This window comes from Macrotis lagotis, chromosome 7 (assembly GCF_037893015.1).
Source record: "Macrotis lagotis isolate mMagLag1 chromosome 7, bilby.v1.9.chrom.fasta, whole genome shotgun sequence".
NCBI lineage: Eukaryota > Metazoa > Chordata > Mammalia > Peramelemorphia > Peramelidae > Macrotis > Macrotis lagotis.
Window position 1 is genome coordinate 154277992 of NC_133664.1, and position 17868 is coordinate 154295859.

Genomic DNA, 17868 nt, shown 5'->3' on the forward strand with positions numbered 1-17868 from the left:
GGGGAAGTGAATGATATATGTTTCTTTTGAACCCTGTCATTAGGGATCTTAGAAGAATTCTGATTAGAGTAGATCTATGAGTGATTCTTTTAGGTCTCTTACTGTTCTTAAAGGGAAGAATGAGGAAGAGAGGAAGAATAATACACTAAGAGGTGGTAAATGAGGATTAGAGAAAATTATCTCATGTAATCAAGGTATAAAAAAATATATCTATACAGTCTGATGGGTATGAGGTGGGTACTTTCTCAGTTGCATTAATTTATGTTTCTCTAAATATTAGTAATTTGGAATTTTTTTCAATATGTTTGCTGTCAACTTGAATTTTTCCCTTTAAAAGTGTACTTTGAACTTTTTTTTTGTTGTTGGGGAAGGTCACTTATTCTCATAAATTTAAATTAGTTATTTGTAATTTGGTTACAATATTTTTCTTAGGGTAACTTGCTAAAATTTTTCCTCTAGTTACATATTTCTTTTCTTTGAATCACTGAATCAACTTTTCTTATTTTAAATTTATTGATCATGCTTGTGCAGACTTTTAAAATTTTATACATTCAAAATTATTCATTTTATCTCTTGGCATTTTCTCTATTCCATGTTAGGTCAGGAACTTTCTCCTGTATTTAGATCTGAAGGATATCTCCTTCCTCATTCTTTTTATTTTTCAGTGATGGTCCCCCTTTATGTCTAAGTAATGCATTTCTTTGGGACTTTTTCTTGGTATTCATCATGAGATGTTGATCTTTAATAAATTTTGCCATATTGACTTTTTTATTTTTATAGCTATTTTTTGTCACATAGTGAGCTATTACACTCAGCAACTGGGTTTGGGGCATTTATAAAAATCTAGGTTAATGCTACTAGTTTTATGTTCTGTATTTTTGATTCACCTGTATTTTACAGCTAGTACCAAATCATTTTGATGATTATTATTTGTAGTATAATACCAGATTTGTAATAGGTGCGTCTCCTTTCTACTTAATTCATTATTTTCTTTGATACTTTATTTGTGGGATCCTTATTTCTTTTTTCTTGGTTTTTTTTTAGTTTTTTTTTTTTTTTTTGCAAGGCAAATGGGGTTAAGTGGCTTGCCCAAGGCCACACAGCTAGGTAATTATTAAGTGTCTGAGACCGAATTTGAACCCAGATACTCCTGGCTCCAGGGCTGGTGCTTTATCTATTGCGCCACCTAGCCGCCCCTTGGGATCCTTATTTCTTGAGATGAATTTTGTTAATTTATTTTCTTCTCCGTAAAATAATCCTTTGTTAAGATATCCCATTGTTAATTTGATTGGTATGGCACTGAAAAAGTCATTTAGTATGGTTTATTATTGATTTGGGCTACCCATGAACAATTATCTTTTCTCCAATTATGCACTTCTTTTTTTATATTTATAAAGAATATTTTTGGTTAAATTTATATAGTTGTATATATATTTTATTAGATTAATAAGTTACTTACTTTGAATGTAATTCCTTTTTTCTGTTGTTTTTTTGGTAATATTTATAGAAATGCTGATTATTTTTGTGAATTTATTTTCTATTTTAAAATTTTCCTGAGTTTATTGTTTAATCAATTTTTAGTTGTCTCTTTGGGGTTTTATAAGTCCAGGCTCTTATATTATCTCAAAAAATCTGTATTTTCTTTGCCTTTCTTTGCTTAATTTTCTTTTGTCTTTTTCATAATTTTCATATATAGTGTTATATTAAGAAATAATGATGATGAGAAAGGACATCTTTGTCTTATCAAACTTGATTATATAAGAAAAGCTTCCAATGTTTCTCCATTTCATATAATGTCCACTCTTCATTTTTGATAGATTTTTCTAAATGAAATTATTTCTATATTTTCTAATGTTCTTAATAAGTTAAAATGTAATCTTATTGAAAGTCTTTAGCTTATATTAAAAAATTATGATTTTTATTTTGTTATTAATAGGGTTTATTCTATAAATATCCTAATATTGAATCAACTTTTCATTCCTGATATAAATTCAAGCTTGTCATATTGTATAATCTTTCAAAATGTATTGTTATAACTTATTTGTTAATGTGTTAGTTATTATTTCATATCATATTCATTGGGTGTATTGGACAATATCTATTTTTTTCTGCTTGTCTTACTCAAGTTTTACTATCATAGGACTAAATTTATATAGAAAAAATTTTGAAGATTCTTTTTCTTTCTTTTTTCTCCTTCTAAACACTGAAATATTGGCATTTTTTGAATGTTTGATAGAATTTCTAAATCCTTCAGATTCTGGAGGATTTTTTCCCTTTGGGAAGTTATTTTTAAAGTTTATTTTGTTCATATTATTATTTTTATTGTTTGTTGTTTCAACCCTGTCATTTAACAGATGTGGAAATTCAGGCTGAAATAAATGACTTGCCTCAGATCACAGTGGTAAGGGCAGAATCAAATTTGAATCCTGCTTTTATAAGTCCAGAATTTTTTTTAACTGGCTGGATAGGAGAAAATTATAAGTTGTTTGTGAGTGGGGCTGATCCTTGTGCTTTGGTATAAGTGCACTCATACCTGGTGAATATGACTTTTCTTTTGCCTACACTTTGACTCTTTTCTATTGCATGGCAAATTAAGGAAAATGATCTGATGATAGCATGGTGTAGTGGTAATAATGTTGTGCTTGGATTCAAATCCAGACTGTGCCATTAATTATCCATGTGTTTTTTGACTAAGCTATTTAATTTCTCTAAACCTTACTTTTTTCTAATTTGTAAAATGAGAGAATCTCTTCCAGTTCTAAGTCTATGCTTCTGTAGATCATATGATTAATTGAATGAGAGGAGGAGAGGTGATTAGGAAATAGGGTGTCTTTAGTAAGAGGTTGATAAAGAATGCATCTGCAGATTAGGGAATTTAGCATATTATGGGATTATTTTAAAGGAGGGGATATCAGAGATCAGTTAATCTTTATGGATTAAGAACCTGAATTTTAGAAAGTTTAAGTGATTTTTTCCAGGGTTTTGGAAGTGAGAGAGTTGATAATAATGATACACCAAGGAGATAACACAGGAATGTATAAGGGAAAGAAATGTGTACTAGGAAGTGGGAGTATTAAGCAGTTTCTTCTGTACTGTTAAATTTCTACTGTTCATTTCAATAATTAATTTTTATATTTCAAATTTAGGTTTCTCTTGAATTAATGACTACACTAATGGTTAAATATTTCGACAATTGATTCTTTTCATTATTGAAGTATAAACAATGTCTTTAGCTATTAAGGAAAGCTTTTCTTTGATATTCCTTTAGGTTTTTAAATACTGTGTTCAAATATTACTGTTTGGTAAAATTGCAAATGGAGTGTGAGGAGAATTAGATTTCCTAAATGTAACCTTAAAATTCTAAGTAATGTGATCACTTCTTTAATCATCTTATTACTTTTATTATCACCTAACTATTTTCTGGAAAGCAAAAGATTGCAGAATTTTCCTTTCTTTTCACTCTTTTCATTTTATTGAATGTTTAATCCATTCACATTTTTTTAGGCTTTTTTTTTTTTTGCAAGGCAAATGGGGTTAAGTTGCTTGCCCAAGGCCACACAGCTAGGTAATTATTAAGTGTCTGAGACTAGATTTGAACCCAGGTACTCCTGACTCCAAGGCCAGTGCTTTATCCATTATGCCACCTAGCTGCCCCCTCCATTCACATTTAAAAGTATAAGTTAGAGATATATTTTTCCTCTGTTTGTCCTAGTTTTTTTTCAAGTTATGATTTTCTTCCTCTTCCACTGTAGATACAATAGTCTGTTTGTTCATTTACTTTATTTTTTTTTAGGGTTGCCCTAATTCAGTTGATTCTTCTCCCCTCACTAATGTTCCCCTGGTTTTGTTTATTAATACTTTTTGATTCCTGCTTTTTTATCTGGTGGTTTAATTTCCCTCCCTGTTTTTTTCCCTTTTCTGTAAGATTTCCTCCTTCCTCTCCTACTTGTTAAGTAGTCCTATTCATTAGTTTCTTTAAATTTGTATTTTTGGTGCCCCTTTCTATTCTGTGTTCTCATTCTCTAGTTCACAATTCCTATAATTTTCTTAGTTGTTTTCTGTTCTGTCTGTTGTACATGAATCAAAATTTATTAGACATCCATCCTGGTAGTTTTCCCCACTGTCTTCTAGCTATGCACATTGAGTCAGAATGTTGCCAGTTATTGAAGCTGTCAGAACATTGCACCATTTTAGGCCCCTTCCCCCCCACCCACTTGATTATTAAGGAGTCCATGGCTGATTTGTTGCCCTCTCCTGGTTACCTTATTTCTCTATTTGCCTCAATACCTCTACTCCCTAGCTCTTAAGACTTAAGATTCCTACAGGAGAAGGTGAAGAAGAAGAAAATTAGGGAAGGAGAGAAACGTTGCTTGTTGTTGGGATGAAATTTCAATAATGAATGTTCCTATGAGTGAAGAGAGATGTTCTGTAAAAGATCAGGACCTTGTGTTGGGTGTCTGAGAGATAAGGTAATTGAAAAGATCATTGATCCTACTTTGGGACTGAGGAGAAGTGGAACCTTTTGGAGCAACTGGATCTAAGGGAGCAGAAAAATAAAGAGCTAGGGATCCAGTCTACTTCCCTTTGACTTCTATCTTTTCCCCAGACTATTCTCTAATAATCCTAAGGCCTTTCTCAGATAAAACTCATCCTGAAATAAGTATCTTAAACTCAACACATCAACAACATTATTCCCATGAATTTAGAATTGCTATCCAAGTGTCTTCCTCAACTCCTTATTCTTATATATCCCATATATCTAGTTTGTAGCCAACTACCTTTAATAGTCTCCCTGCCTTAAGTTTTTCCTTCAGCCTCCAGAGTGATCTTCCTAAAAACATAAGTCAGGCAATTTCCCTCCTCTAGTCAGTAAATTCTCATGACTCTTGTTTCAGAATCAAATATAAAATACTCTATTTGGCTTTTAAACCCCTTGAAAAATTGTCTCCTTTATACCTTTTCTGTTTTATACTTTACCTTCATAGACTCCATATTCTAGCAGTATTGGTCTTACCATCTCTTGCATACAGCATTTCATTTCCTGACTTTGTCTTTTCACTGGTTATTCCTCATTGCCTATCATTCTCCCTTTCCTCTCCTTCCTGTCCTCCCTCCTCTCCCTTCGCTCTTCTCCTTTCCCCTATTCTCTGCTCCCTCTTTCTCTCCTCTTGTCCATATGCCATTTGAAACACAAATGAGCTTTTCCAAAGACTTTTTTTTCAGAGCTGTATTTCAAGAAAACAAATAACTATGCATCAACTTTTTGAAAAAAGAAAATAATAATAAATAGAAATAAAAAATCTAGATCCTAAGCCCCCAAATATCTTACAAATTATGAATGACCAAAAATTATATTCCTATGGAGAGGGAAATCACAATTGGCTTGGAAAAGATAAGGAGAAGAAAAAGGAGAAGGAGGAGAATGAAATGTTAACAGTATTCCCCAATTTCTCCTCAAATTGACAGATTGGGCTCCCAGAAGGTAACTACTACTAACATCAGATAACATGGTTAGGATAGTTAATAAACAATCTTAAAACCAGGTTATTTCCTTCCTACAAATACACACACAGCATCTATGGACAGAATAAGCCTAAGCTTATACCATAATAATACTGAGGCACAAGTGTAAGAAATATCTGTGTCAAAGGTTTAACCACAATTCCTGCTCTGAAAGTCCTCCCTGTATAGAGATGTCCTGTTATTGTTGTCCTTTGTTCTCAAAGAAATAAACATTTCTTAAATTAGTTTTTGCAAGGCAATGGGGTTAAGTGGTTTGCCCAAGGCCACACAGCTAGGTCATTATTAAGTGTCTGAAGTCATATTTGAACTCAGGTACTCCTGACTCCAGGGCCAGTGCTCTATCAACTGCACCACCTAGCCGCCCCCTTTTTCTTATCTTTGATATATAGAAAGAATGAGAGATAGTGCAAATGAAGATGTTCCTGAGTTGTCCTCCTTTTGCACCCCTATGTCACTTCTTCCCCCTGCTCCCCTGAAATTTTCACTGATTTCCCACTGTCTACTGAATAATAATAACAACTTCCACAATCTGACTTCGGCCTACCTTCCCTGTATTCGGTGCTCTAGATAAATTTGACTGCTCTCTGTTTCAGATTATTGTCCTCTTATTCTTATTCTGTCTTGTTTATAATGCCTATAGTGGACTTTCATGATCAGAAATATTTCTTCATGTTTTAGATTGTACTTTTCTTATGAAACTTGCCCTAACTTTTTCAGGTGAGATGATCTCTTCTTTTCTTTATTAATTTTTAAAGATTTTATTTGAGCTTTACAATTTTTCTTCCAATCTTACTCCCCCCCCAGAAAGCAATCCGTCAGTCTTTATTTTGTTTCCATGTTGTACATTGATCCAAATTGAGTGCGATGAGAAACTAAAAGTATAAGAGATAACAAGATCAGACAATAAGTTATCTGTTTTTTTTCCTTCTAAATTAAAGGGAACAGTCCTTGAACTTTGTTCAAACTCCACAGTTCTTTCTCTGGATCAGATGGTATTCTCCATTGCAGAAAGCCCAAAATTGTCCCTGATTGTTACACTGATGCAACGAGTAAGTCCATCAAGGTTGAACATCACCCCCATGTTGCTGTTAGGTGTACAGTGTTTTTCTGGTTCTGCTCATCTCACTCAGCATCAGTTCATGCAAATCCCTCCAAGCTTCCCTGAATTCCCATCCCTCCTGGTTCCATGACATACCTATACCACAGTTTGTTAAGCCATTCCCCAATGGAAGGACATTTCCTTGATTTCCAGTTCTTTGCCACCACAGACAGGGCTGCTGTGAATATTTTTGTACAAGTGATGTTTTTACCCTTTTTCATCTAGATGATCTCTTCTACATTAAAAGTGTGCATTTTGCCTGGCTATTTCATTTTGTTCTCTTTTTAAAATTATAATTATTTGAATGGTTTTTTCTTCTGTTAAGAAATTTTTTTGTGTCAGGACCTGCTGTATCTAACTTTAAATATTCCTCTTGCACATAGGTGCTTGATAAATAGAATTTTAATTTAACTGGTTCTCTGAATTTAATTAGTTGGAAAATGATGTCTAGGTTAGAATTGAAGAGTCAGAAGAGGCTCAAATTAAACTGAGATCTGAAACAACCAGATTATTTCCAGAGGAACATATGCTTTCAATAGCTTGCTGCTAAGAAGTTCAAATTATTTGTCTGCCTTGTTTGTCTTTTTGGCTCCTGATGTAATATCCAAATGGTTTCTCTTTACCTACCAACCTTGTGTTAGCTGCAAAGTGAACAATCATATCCTTATCCAAGATATCAATAAAAATTATGGCCAACTCAGAGCCTTGTAAAAGTCTCAGGATTCTCTACTACAGATTTTCTTCTAAGTTGGCATCAACCTATTAGTAACTACTTTTTGGGTCTCTGATTTTTAAAATAGTTCATGCTATGCCCCTTTCCAGTTCAAATTAACTTTTCTAATAGTTTGTTATTTATTTAAAATCACCTTGTATCTTCATTATCCTTTGAATCACATGACTGTTTATGGTAGCCCTTATAGCATCTCCAAGGGAAAATGAGTTTTTTTAAAAAAATGAACTTTTGAGGCACTTAGCACCCAGGAATTGATAAAAGTACAGCATCATTTCCCAAATACATTTTAAATGTTTGATAAAATTCACTTGTGAATCCATCTGGCCTTGGAGATTTTTTTCTTAGGGAGTTCAGTAATGGCTTGTTGAATTTCTTTTTTCTGAGATAGGGTTGTCTAGATATTTAATCTCATCTTCTCCTGGACAACTTATATTTTTGTAAATATTTGTGCATTTCACTTAGATTGTCAAATTTTTTGGCATAGAGTTGGGCAGAATAATTCTGAATTATTACTTTAATTTCCTCATTGGTGGTGAGTTCACCTTTTTAATTTATTAGTAATTTGGTTTTCTTCTTACTTTTTAATCAGATCAGAAGTTTATCAGTTTTATTGTTTTTTTCATAAAACCAACTTTTTTTAAATTAGTTCAATACCCAAATGCATTTTAACTTAATCTATTTCACCTTCTTAATTCTGGGTTTAGCTCATTTTACATAAGTAAAGTTTGTCTAATATATTTCAGAAGAAATAATTCAGTGGACTTTTGGTGTAATTATTGGATAATATAATCTGGACAAAATGCTTTTTTTCAGACTTTCCCTCACTCCAAGATTTTATAGTTGGAGCTGTCTATTTTTGAGAAAGACCTTGCTAAAGTCAATTAAGTTACTTTTTTTTCAGAGAAGAAAAACTGGAGAGCCTTGATATCTAGATTATAATTTGATGGCATTGAAACAAAAAGAAAACTCCTAGAATACAAGAGAATTTTCAGAATTCTCCCAGTAAATTTACCTACTATTTAAAAATGTGCTGATGAAATATTATCCTTTAATTTCAGAAATGTGATGAGATATTTTCTTGAATGGTCATGAAGAAGTAAATAGAATTTGTCTAGAACTGTCTTTTTTTTCCCTCCAAATGAAAATAATCATAGATCTTTTGGAAAAAGTTTGCTTAAAAACAGTTAAAAACTGTTTTTAATTAATTTTAAAATGCTAAATCTTATGTTCTTATATTTTCCCCACAGCTTTATTTAATTATATGGCTAACAAAAGAATTGGAATAATTGAAATTGTAATTAATAAGTGGAATAAGTACTGGAATAAGTGCTGGTAGTTTCCAGGTATTCCAGATGTTTTTATGTTTAGAACTGTATATGTATTTTTCCTTTGTAAATTATAAAGAATAGTTGACTTCCTAGTCTAGCCCTCAATAAGGTTTTTACTTAACCTGTGATTAACAGCAACACCATAGGACTGTCTGTGTGCACCAATTATATCTTAAGATATCTGGAAAAAGTAAAGAGAACCTACCAACATGTAACATAGGAACCCCTTTCCTATAGCTTTCTCATGGAACGATATGAACAAGACTCACATGAAATGGGCAGGAATGAATGGGTTATGAAATCACATATGTTAGAATATTTGAACATTTTTCATTATGATGTAATACAAACTTTGTAGTGGAATGTTCCTTTGAAAAAATGGATAATTCTAGTATGGGATATCTAAAATAAATGCTTCTCTCTACTTCTGCAGTTGTTGGGTGGTGTGAAGTCCCTTCATACAGATTCCCTTAACCATAACCACAGCCATTTTTCTGCTGATACAAAACTTTCTTTTTCTCCAGGTTCATGATCAGCTCCCCTGATGAAGCTTCTTCCCCTCGTGAAGCCTGATTGACCTTTGATTCTCTCACCTAGGGTCAATAAAAAGGCTGAGTCATGTTATCTTTTCAGACTTGATGGGTGCCACGCAGTAGACTCTATGCCCAGATGATGTTGACAGACCAGGTAGATGGAGATGAGGGGTTGGAAGCTAGAGAAGACAAGTGGTGCTTTGTTTTTGATGTATTCCTTGTTGTATATCCTTGTTGTGTTAGGGCAAGTCTTACTAGTTAATAGTAAGTGATTCAATAGTATTTTGTCTCAACATGGAATGTTGGTTTTAGAAGAGCACTTAAAATACTGCCCAGTGTAGTTCAGAAAACATTTAGTCTATTTTGTGCAAGGCATTCTGCTGTTGAGTATATAAAAATATTATTAGTTGTTGCTTGTAATTTAAATTTTTTTTGTTGCTGCTTAGCTACTAACTTTTTTAGTACCTTTTTCACTTTAATAGTAATAATAATTTTGGCAAATATTGAAAATTGTATTCTTTATATTGAACTTGAATTTATTTTCTAGTTTTATATCAGTCTTTATTCTGTGATTTTGTTTCTAATTTACTGTTAAAAGTTTTTATTAATATTAAAAAGCATTCAACTATTTTCTTCTATATTGATCTAGTAATATTAAATATTTGTCAATGAACAAAAAAAATCAAAAGAGTAACATGAAATATCTACTCAAGTGATGCAACTCACAATTCATTTATATTTACCTATTCTATGTCATCTTTGTTCCAGTTCTCCCAGAAGGTTGCTGCTGGGAGCATTCCTCATTTTCTTATGAAATCTTGAAATTGTCAGTGAAGCATATAAACTGTCAACTACTTTGATCTTGATAGGTGATTGCATGTTTCTTGATGATGATTTACTTCAGATTTCCTTAATAATTTTTCATTTTTAATGTCTTTGTATTCTGCATGCTTATACCTCATCTTGCATTTTTCCATTGCTCTTTGTTGGTTGACATTATTTCATTTATTTGGGTACAGGAATATTATGGGACTCACAGATATTGATGGAATATTAGTATTAAAATGAAGGACTTTTCTTTCAGGGAAACATTTGAACTTGATAATAGAACTTTGTAGCTTCCCAACCTCAGTTATTCTCTTTTTATCAATTTTACCAATTTTATCAATTCTGGGCCTAATTCATTTTTCATTTTCAGTGTCTGAAACTGAAAACAGACACTGAAAATTTATTTAAATAAAAGATTTATTTAGATATAATATAAATTTTTTTGTATAGGTTGTGTGTATATATATATATATATATGTATATATATATATATATTTTTTAGGTTTTTGCAAGGCAAATGGGGTTAAAATGGCTTGCCCAAGGCCACACAGCTAGGTAATTATGAAGTGTCTGAGACCAGATTTGAACCCAGGTACTCCTGGCTCCAGGGCCAGTGCTTTATCCACTGTACCACCTAGCTGCCCCTATATATTCTAATCTTAACAATAGACTTTCTTAATTCATTGTGTGTTTTTCCTTTGTGAATGTTGAGGCCAATTTTTTTTTTCCCAGTATTTATGACTCTTATCCAGGAAAGGCTGCAGTGTTCTAAAAGAAAAGAAAGAACAGTTGAACTAATTAACCACACAATGCTTGCTTAATTTCTTCAGAGTCAAACTATAGTTTTATTAGACAGTAACTCATGCAGATATACATTAGGTTGTCCTCATGCTAAACAGATTCAATATATTATTTTTTGTTTAATTTAAAAATATTTTAGCCTTATTTTAATATTGTATTCATTTCCAAAATTATTCTCAGTCACCAACCCCATTCCTTAACCATTTTTTTTCCTCATATCAAAGAATTAAAAAAGAGAGAAGAGTAAAAGAAGTTCACCAAAAACAACCAAAATATCAGTCTTATCTGACAGTAAAGAAGAAATTCTACATTCCTAGTCCCTAGCTGCTAAAACAAAGTTATGTAGTTGATTTTTCTCTACTCTTCTCTCAGACCAAACTTGGCATTCACAGATACATAGCCTTTAGGGTTTTTTACTTTGTTTGGGCCTTCTATTTATATTGTTGCTTTACTAAAGTCTTGAAATGAATAATGGTAAAAATTTTGATCTTAACAATAGAAATCTAATAGCTTCTTAGCCAGCCATTCATTCTTCAAGTAGAGTAATCATAAAGAAAAATCTGATTTGTTTTTACTAATGTAATTGGTAAAATGTGAGTATTTTAAAGTTTGAATTGATGTTCGGGTAGAATTTTAAAACTGGAACTGTCAGTTTGATATAGTGAAAATGATCTTTTTTTAAAAAAAACATTTTATGTATTTGTTTTTCCAACTACATGCAATGGTAATTTTTACCAATATTTTTTTTTATTTTGCAAAGTTTTGAGTTTTATAATTTTTCTCTCCCTCCCTTCTTTCCCTGTCTCCAACAGAAAGCAATGTGATATAGTATCTACATTTATAGCCATGCTAAACGATACTGAACATATTGTTAGAGCAGTATCAAATCCAAATGGAAGAAAGAAAACATTAAAGAGGAAAAAATAGCATAATACATAAAACAGCTTTTAAAATTGAAGATAATATTTGGTCTTCATATAAATTTCATTTAAACTTTATTCTCTGGGTTTGGATGGTATTTTCCATCAAAAAATCTTGTAAAATTGTCCGTCATTATTGCTGAAATGAACAAGTCCATCATGGTTGTTCATCACTCCATGTTGTTTTTGGTGTGTATGATGTTCTTCTGGTTTTGCTCATTTCACTCAGGATCAGTTCATGCAAGTCTTTCCAGGCTTTTCTGAAATCCTGTCCCTTAAAATTTCTTATAGGACAATAGTGTTCCATCACATACACATTTTGCAATTTGTTCAGCCATTCCCCACTTGATGGACACCGTCTCAATTTCCAGTTCTTTGCCATTAATAGAAAGAGCTTCTATGAATATTTTCATACCTGTGGGGCTTTTACCCTTTGTCATGATCTCTTCAGGATACAGACCCAGTAGTGGTATTGCTAGATCAAAGGATATGCACATTCTTATTGCCTTTTGGATATATTTTTAAATTCCTTTCTAGAAAAGTTGAATGATCTTATTTTTTGAACAAACCTCTTGTACCTTTTCCTTTGAATTATAAAACTGAAAAGAATAAAGTTGTAAATAGTAAAGGAAATGTATTGCTTAAATTTTCTGATGATGATATTGTTTGTCCTTTATAATCAGAGGACCATGGCATCATATTCATGGTAATATGATTTGCACCTTCTGTTGATTATAGTGAGAGGAGTGTTATGGAAAGCCATCTTTCCCACTTGCTTTTCCAGAACCATTTTGACTCTTAGCCTGATTGATAAAAAACAGGAATTATGGTAATGTCTAGATGCTGTGGGAGTCCTTGACCTTGTAAATATGATTTGTTTCCCATAGCATGGAGGTTCAAGGTATTCCAGCAGTTCTAGGCAAAAGCAGCACCATGTGATTTCCTGGGGATGGCTAGGTGGCGCGGTGGATAGAGCACCCTATCCACCGGCCCTGGAGTCAGGGTTTAAATCTGGCCACAGACACTTAATAGTTACCTAGCTGTGTGGCCTTGGGCAGGCTACTTAACCCCATTTGACTTGCAAAAAAATAAAAAAATGAAAAAATAAAGAAAATCTTCCTGGCAATAAGTGGGTGACAACACATAATATCTAAGCTTGTTTCTTGCTTTTCTGAGTAATGTATTATATTCTAATAGGTTTGTGGCTTTATCATTTATAGGAATGGGCATTGAAGATTATAAGGTGTTCTGGCGATTACTGTTGGCAGACATGCTATTCTCATGGCCAGATTTCCATTAGAAACTTTCCCTCCTTCTTTTATTGCTTATATTATTGTTTATATATTCTTAAAATATTGTTGCCCAGAGTCATTTGCCGATAGGAATTTGAGATTTCAAGTCACAATCCAAAGAATCTAAATTCTTTGGGAGTTTGATTCTGTAAGGTGCTTTTCAAATTTTTTTGATCTCTAAATAGTAGATAGACTGATTAGGTCTTATGTTGTTAAAACTTTCCAGATCCATTGCATAATTTAGCACATAATGAATTGAATATATATAGAACTCACTTTTTGTGATGCAGATATATTAGATGTCTGTTTTTTTCTTGTCCTCTTATAAGACATTGTCATATTTTGTGTCAGAACTATTAGGTATAGTCCATGATATTCTTATTTGTCTTTATATTTGAAATCTTGTTTCTCTTTGACCAAAGGAAATATTTTCACTTTGAAAAATTTAGCCTATGTTTTTATATTGTACTCATAGAATTCGTGCTTTGTCTTTTAAATTTTCTGTCCTGTTTTGACATCATCATATTTACTCTGCAAATCAAAGAATAATTTTAGGGGGTTCTTAGCAAATCCTTGCACTTATAATTTGGCCTCTGGGGCTTGTAAAATGTTAGAGATGCAGGGAATTTAAAGATCTACCTACACTCATTTTACAATTAGAGGAATTTAAGGTGTTGGGATTAATCTTTTTTAATTAATATTTTATACCATTGTAGTTTCTACTTATCATTATGTATGGTTTTGAATTTTACAATTCCCCCCTTACCTCCCCCCATTCCCCACAGAAGGCAGTCTGATAATCTTTACATTGTTTCCATGCTATATATTGATTGAAATTGAATGTGTTGGGAGAGAAATCATATTCTTGAGGAGAAAATAAAATATTGGAGATAGCAAAATTATGTAGTACATAAGACACTTTAAAAAAAAATGAAGGTAGTAGACTTTGATCTTTGTTTAAACCCCACAGTTCTTTCTCTGGGTACAGATGATATTCTCCATCACAGGTGCTCTAAAACTACTGTCCCTGATTATTGCATTGATGGAATGTGCAAGTCCATTAAATTTGATCATCATCTCCATGTTGCCATTAGGGTGTACCATGTTCTTCTGGTTTTCCTCATCTCGCTTAACATCAGTTCATGCAAGTCTCCAGGCTTCTATGAAATCCCATCCCTTTTGGTTTCTAATAGAACAATAGTGTTCCTATAACATACATATATTACAATTTGTTCAGCTATTCCCCACTTGCTGGACATTCACTTGATTTCCAATTCTTTGCTATCACAAACAGGGCTTCCATGAATATTTTTGTACCAGTGATGTTTTTACCCTTTTTCATGATCTTTTCAGGGAATAGATGCAGTATTGATTTTGCTGGATCAAAGGGTATGTACATTTTTATTGTCTTTTGGGAATAATTCCAGATTGCTCTCCAGAAAGGCTGGATGAATTCCCAGCTCCACCAACAATGTATTAATGTCCTAGATTAAGGGTCTGACATTATCTCTGTTTCTACATACTCCCTTTTTACTTTTCATTCGTTGTTATTCCTCATTCTTGAAGAAAACTAAAATGATGTCACTGTATTAGAGTCAAGTTATAGTATGTCTGACTGTGACTGATCAGAACAAAATAGGCCATGTGAGCATTTGGGGTGGATTCTTTAAATCTGTGCATCTTGTAAATATATATATACATTACACATATGTATTTTGCATATAAACATAACAATATGATTTCTGTTTCATATGTATACACATATATAAAGCAGAATGTCTTTTAGGTTTTAATAATAAATTTCCTATAAATTGTTTAGTTTTCTTAATTTGATTTTAAAGAGCTAGTCAAATGGAGGATATAAGAGTTTATGATTTTTATGTGATTTAAATTTTGATTCCTTGGTACTTAAAATTCTGTTTTCTCAGTTGCTTGCAGGATTTTTTTCTTTGATTTGGAAGCTCTGGGATTTGACTGACATTTTAGCGTTTTCAGATTTTTCTAGTTTCATTTTTTCCACCTGGTCTAATAGTTCACCAGTTTTATTATTACAATTCCTTAAAATATAATATCAAGGAGTTTTTTTTTTTGACTTTGGTTTTCATGGAATCCAAGTGATTCTGGAGTTATCTTTATTTGACCTGTTTTCCAGGTTCATTGTTTTTGAAGGAAGTTACTTTTTTACATGTTTTTTCTATTTTTAAATATTTTGATTTTGTTTAGATATTTCTTATTGTTTTTATGGAATCATTGCCTTCTACTTGCTCCATTCTGTTTGGCCATGTTTACCACTCTGTTTTAAGCTATTTATTTTCCTTCCAATTTGTTTCCTTGAAGAATTACAGGTTTTTTTTTAATCTCCTGCTTCGTTTCTTCTGTTTATCTTGTGGTTAAACCACTAATTTTACACTTCTCCCTCTCCCCTTGCATTATTTATGTTTTTTGTAAAGTTACTTTTTTTTCTGAGTTAGCTTCTTAGACTTCTCTTAACCCTTTTCTTCATTGGGTTTGATTTTTTTTTCCTTCCTTACTCTTATTTCTGACCTGTTTTTGCATTGAGACTTTGTGCTAGGGTCTGGCTCTGGCCACTTCCCTAATCTTTTATGGGATTCATAGACCATTTGATCTTTTCCCCTTTATTGGGTTCCTCTTTTACAGTTTTGAGTAGGATTTTTACCCTCTGCTTCAGTAATTTTTTTTTGCCTCTTGTGGTTCAGTGTAGTTGGTGGTGGTCTTTGTTTCCTCTTTTTATAATCTTCAACTGAAAATTGGTGCCCTTCTCTACTCTGTTCTGGACATTTCCCAATTAGAAGTTGATATCCATGGGTAGTCAGGATTTCTTCATTTGACAACTGCTTGTTCGTGTTCTTCGACCATTTTTCAATTGGAGTCTGGCTTTTTTTTTTTTTGTCAATGTGTTTCTCATTTCCTTTATATCTTTTCTCCTTAAGTTTCCTGCTTTTACATTTTAGGTGCATTAGTTTTGTGCAAAAACTTTAATTTCATGAAACCAAAATTATATCTCTTGTTTTGTCATTAACTCTTCTCCTATCATGTCTTAATTGATATTTTCTTCCATATTCCACAAATTTGTTTATGATGCCATTCTTTAGGACATAATCATGTATCCATTTTGAATTTATTTTTAGTACATACTGTGAGATATTGTTCTATATTTAGTTTTTTTTTTTTTTTACCAAATCCAATTTTCTAAGCTGTTGGGTTTTTTTGAATATTGAGATCTTGCCCCCTTAGCTGGTCTCTTTGATTTTATCAAATACTAGGTCACTCTGCTCATTTGCTTTTTAATATTTCATGCCTAATCTGTTTCACTGGTTAATCTTTCTATTTCTTATCAGTACCAAATTACTTTGATGATTATAGTTTTATAGATAATTTGAGATTTAGTACTGCTTGGCTCCCTTCCATCCATTTAAAAAGTTTATTCCCTTGATTTTCTTTAATTGTTGTTCCTCCAGATGAATTTCATTTTCTAATGCTATAAAGTAATTCTTTGGTAGTCCAATTAAATTTTGGCAAGCAAGTGGTTTGACACTGAATATATCATATTAAATGTACTGCTCAGTCTATCCATAAGCGGTTACTATTTCTCCAGTTTTTTTACATAAATTTATTCAGTTATTCAGTTCTTAACTTCTTAATGTTTTTGTTAATTTTTCCCCTCTCAGACCTAGAAAAGTCAAAGGCCTACTCCAATTAGTATTGTTTTATTATCTATTTATTTTTTTTAGGATTTTTTGCTAGGCAATGGGGTTAAAGTGGCTTGCCCAAGGTCACACAGCTAGGTAATTTTAAGTGTCTGAGATCAGATTTGAACCCAGGTACTCCTGACTCCAGGACCAGTGCTTTATCCACTGCGCCACCTAGTTGCCCCTGTTATCTGTTTCTTGCTGTTATTAATTCAACTTTTCCATTTAAGAATTTAGATGATGTGCCATTTGGGATGTGTTTATATAAAAGTACATGTATGTAGTATGTACACACATGAATTATATTGTTTGCGACATCTTTAGTATAATGTAATTTCCATGATTATCTCTTGTAATTAGATCTATTTTTGTTATTTCTTTTGTCTGAGATCAGGATTTCCTGTCATCCTTTTTATAAAAAGCATAATATATTCTTTGGTCCTCTTTTAAAGTTTTCTCTTTCTTTTTAAAGTATGTTTCTTGTAGACAACATTTTGTTGGATTATTTACTAATACAGTCTGCTATCTGTCCCCTTCCATTTTATGAGTATTTATAACCCACTCAAATTCACAGTAAGGATTACTGTTTATTTTAAGCCATCTGATTCCCTATACTTATCCTTTTCTTGCCTTCTGTCATCTTTAAGATTGTTTTGCTTCTGACCACTGTCTCCCTTAATAATTTTCACTCTTATTTCCTCCTTTCCTGTTAAGTAATTTCCTTCCCTTCTGCTTGCTTGATACGATGTATTTTTATAATCATCATTGTATTTTGCTTGTATCCTTTTTTACTTTAACCAATCAGATGAGTGGGAAGTTTAGGTGTCTGTCTCCCCTTCCTTCCTTATTGTACAAACTCCTCTTTCCTCAACCCAGTTATATAAGATATTTCCTATCCCATTCTTCCTTTCCCATCTTCTGATGCATTCCTTTTCCTTGTCCATTCCATTTTTCTTTTGAGATTATTTGGATAGTCATACCCTATAGGATTATTCTTAGTTTTGTTGTGTAGGTTTTATATATGTATTTTACAGACATGTACAACACACACATACATACACACATAACACGTGTGTGTGTGTGTATATATGTATATATATA

At 32.3% G+C, this 17868-nt stretch overlaps 1 protein-coding gene across 5 annotated transcripts in view; it reads left to right on the forward strand.

Annotated features, from left to right (window-relative positions):
• SRPK2 (SRSF protein kinase 2) overlaps positions 1 to 17868 on the forward strand; it is a 250382-nt gene that overhangs the window by 101935 nt on the left and 130579 nt on the right. The window lies entirely within an intron of this gene.